Genomic DNA, 2,849 nt, shown 5'->3' with positions numbered 1-2,849 from the left:
AATTACTAAAACTTGTGTGCACCATTCCAATGACCTCAGTTGAAATTGAAAGATGTTTCTCAACATTAAATATAATAAAAGGAGTGGAGAATAGAACTTTTTTATTAATAGGTATGTACCTTCATTTAATTTATTTTCTGACTTAGCGTTGTAGTCTGGTGAACCCCCACATATTTTGACCACCGGCCGCCACTGTAAATGCGGGAGTTGCCTTATTTCACGAATTACTCATTTTAAATAATATATAGTATATTTGAGGCATGTTCCAGAGTGGAAAATACTCTTAGTATCGCCCTGGTATGAGGCCACTTGTAATGTTTCTTGAAATGGCTTTGGCCGTGTTCGGTGGGCAGATCTGGATAGCCAGGTACTTCCCCACCCTCCTCTTCCCTATCTCCCCCCCCCCCACTACCTTCAGCTTCACAACATACCCGATTTGGGGATGCCATAGCCGAGAGCAGTTGGGACTCTTGTGCGGTATTCATTAGTAACACATCTTGCTTTATTCACATGCGTCCGACTCTTGACCTGACCCGACTCAAATATTAGATTCACATTCATACATTGTCTCATAATAATTCATGGTAGGTACCTACGATATTATTTACTTCGTATTGCGAGATGAGTTCCCTGGATTGAGCACATTTGTACATCTAGCAATTATCACCACTTTGTTTGTTTTTATAAATGTGCCGCATAGAAATAAACTAATAAATATTACTTTTGACTTACAACCAAAATACTGAGAATCGGCATGGAATAGTTAATCAGTAGTTATGTACCTATATAGCTTGGTGGTGATTAATATTGGATTCATGAAGCCTGTTTCATATCATAAATAACGTTTTGTACGATATTTCATATCAAATTAATAATTAAACCACATTTCCAATATATCTTATTTATTTATTTTCACATACGGCACAACATGTGCCATTCACATACTAAATTACAGAGAATAGTACATCAACATAAGGAATGCAACAATATAAATGTAAGTGAATAAATGTTTTTTTTTGATGTGTGATTGTTATAGTGTTAGTAGCCTATTCCAAGTACTCAGATAGAGGTGTATATATTGTTTATATGCGTGAGGATGCGTCATATGGGTGTATGTATACATTTGCTGTTATATGTATATAGGTATGTCTGCTGTTATATACACATGTGTGCTTGCATGCACACATATTAAAAATTATATATATAATTATGTACATTTTTACAATCTAATGCTAATTTACTTCTTTCTCCTTTCTAATTTCTATCTTCTACTTTTTATTACAATTTTTCCAAAATTTTAGCTTCATCTATAGTTACTAATTTCATATGTTTACACTAGATTTCATATTTCATACAAAGTAATTACACTCAATTGGTCACCATGAAACAGGCAGCCGCCTAGTATGGTGATTCATTATATCTACTTTATGTAAATTTCATAATAATGTAACATGTATTAAATAAATAAAATAAATAAAAAAATAAAGTATAACGGTATAATCAGTAAATAGTAGTAAGGTTAAAAGTATGAAAAAAATAGATATAAATAAAATATAAGAAGCAATCTGTAGTATAGTATTAAGTCAAAGTAAGAAATTATATGTAATAATATACAATAAAGTAGTATAAGCAAGAATGAAGTGCTTATAAAATGTCTGAAAGGCAATAAGAGTTAGTAAAAAATAAAATAAAAAATTTTAGAAAGGTATATACTAATAGAAAATTAAAAGAATAAAATATATACTATTATAATATGAAAAGGAAACAAAAGTAATAAATGGGAGAATCACGTGTATAATAATAATGTGCGACACTGCTTGACAGTCCGATAAAGTTTTACATAGAACCTATGATGACTATGATATATAATGCACTGATATCAGCTTCTACCTATCGAGTACTAGTAGTTTTTAATCTGAAGTACATAAACGTTATGATGGTATGGTATTATTCGACAATTTTTGTTTTATGCATCTTTTATATGATAATAGACAATCAGCGTGATCGATGTTGGAATATTCATTGCCTAATCTGTGCAAGCGATGGATTATTGAATTTTGTTCTGCGTTTTAGTTCCAGTATTGTTGCAATAATAAGGTGACTTGAGTCTAGTTGGTCTACAGGGTACATGGTAGTTTATCAACGAAGTTAATTCAGGGGAATCAAACCGGTGATTGATTATTTTAAATAAAAAAATTAGATCATTAAGTATTATCAGGGTGGCCACAGACCTGGAAAACCGGGAAAACCGGGAATTATCAGGGAATTTTACCGAACCGGGAATTATCAGGGAAATGTCAGGGAATTTTAAAATATTCTTAAAATATCAGGGAATTCCAAAAATAAAACGAAATTCGTTATTTACGATTTGTGAAGTCCCAAAGTTGTGTTTTATTACTTTTACTTGTGGCAAGTGTAACAAAAGATATGCCGACAAAGACAAACTAGATAAGTAGGTATTTTTATATTATTATTTTCGTAAATAGCCCTTGCAACACAATCATGTCGTAAACCACCCGCCTTGGTTTTTCCCCTATACTATGTAGTTGCGAAATCTGTAAAGAAAAAGCTAGCAAAGTTACAACAAAGTGTCAAAAGGGTCGGACACCCAGTACGGTCGTAATAAAATTTAAAGATCATCATTATCAACATTTTTACAAAGTGTCAATACAGTAGAACCTCGTTAATTCGAAATCCACGGGACATCAAAAATCAAATTTCGAATTAACGAATTCCCACGTGATTCGAATTTTTATGAAAAAAAAAATACGCCGAAAATCGATTTTCTCGGCCGCCTCTTCAAATCCGGGTGGTATTTTAGTTGTAAATTCGTATTAATACCAATTATT

Source organism: Hesperophylax consimilis, chromosome 4 (genome assembly GCF_061612785.1).
Source record: "Hesperophylax consimilis isolate HC1 chromosome 4, BYU_Hcon_1.0, whole genome shotgun sequence".
Taxonomy (NCBI): Eukaryota; Metazoa; Arthropoda; class Insecta; order Trichoptera; family Limnephilidae; genus Hesperophylax; species Hesperophylax consimilis.
The sequence above is the reverse complement of the archived record's forward strand: the minus strand, read 5'-3'. Positions refer to the sequence as shown.